Here is a 987-nt window from a genome sequence, read left to right on the forward strand (position 1 = left end):
CTCACATCTGCTCTAGAATATCCCCAAGTAAGGTCTGTTCCCTCACTGTCTTACTGGGCCACACGGGCAACACATGTGACATTGTGATGAAAGGGGAAAGCCCCAAACCTGGTCTCTGTCACTGTTGCAATTGTCGGATGTACCCTAAGTGAAAACAGGAAACTAAGAAAGGACATGGCTGATAGGAATCCATAGAACATTTTATTTTTGCTGTTATAAATATGTGTTTTTCTAAAAAGATCTATTTCAGTACTTGCAAGAATTCTTAAGTAGTTGCTAGAATTCAAGATATTCATCCAATATCCATTAAATACTTAATATGTACAACCATGGAGCTCAATGGTTTAGATTAACTTTCTAAAATAAGAGTCAAAAGAATTCAGTGCAGTAGATATAATTATTATCCTCAGTGAGAAAACATGTCCTTAGGAAGCTTGAGCAACCTGCCCAAGGACACGGTGAAAAATAGAATGTAGATCTAGAACTGGAGACTTTCATTCTGCAGCCACCTGTAGTCAACTTGGATTTCCTTATGACATCTCACTGCCAGCCAAGAAACACATGGAAGGATTCTCTTAAAAAGATTTCTAAGACTGAGTTGACAGATTCTCTATAGGACCTGTTTACGGATTAACAGTTGCCAAGGCAACCACAAATCCATACTTTCCTGGCCCCAACTTCCAAAGCAAAGGCAGCATGTTCTTTTCTGGGCTCCTTGTACCCTTCCTGTCTTTGATTGTCCTGTAATCAATGTATTTATTTGCTGATCTTTCTTCTCTACCTAATTGTTTCGAGTTAATAGTCTTTGGCTCTCCAGCACCTATCTCTGTCAGGTATATTGTATATGTTAAGTGAATGTACAAATGGCTAAGTGAATGGAGCAGACATTTTTTAAAAACTTTAAAAATCAGAATTAAAAGAAATCAGACAGAGGAACTAAAATTGGAATCTATTGAATATTTGCTATGTCAAAATACTGTGACTTGC

This window comes from Cavia porcellus, unplaced genomic scaffold (assembly GCF_034190915.1).
Source record: "Cavia porcellus strain 051 isolate PalLab524CR breed Dunkin Hartley unplaced genomic scaffold, mCavPor4.1 scaffold_21, whole genome shotgun sequence".
Classification (NCBI taxonomy): Eukaryota; Metazoa; Chordata; class Mammalia; order Rodentia; family Caviidae; genus Cavia; species Cavia porcellus.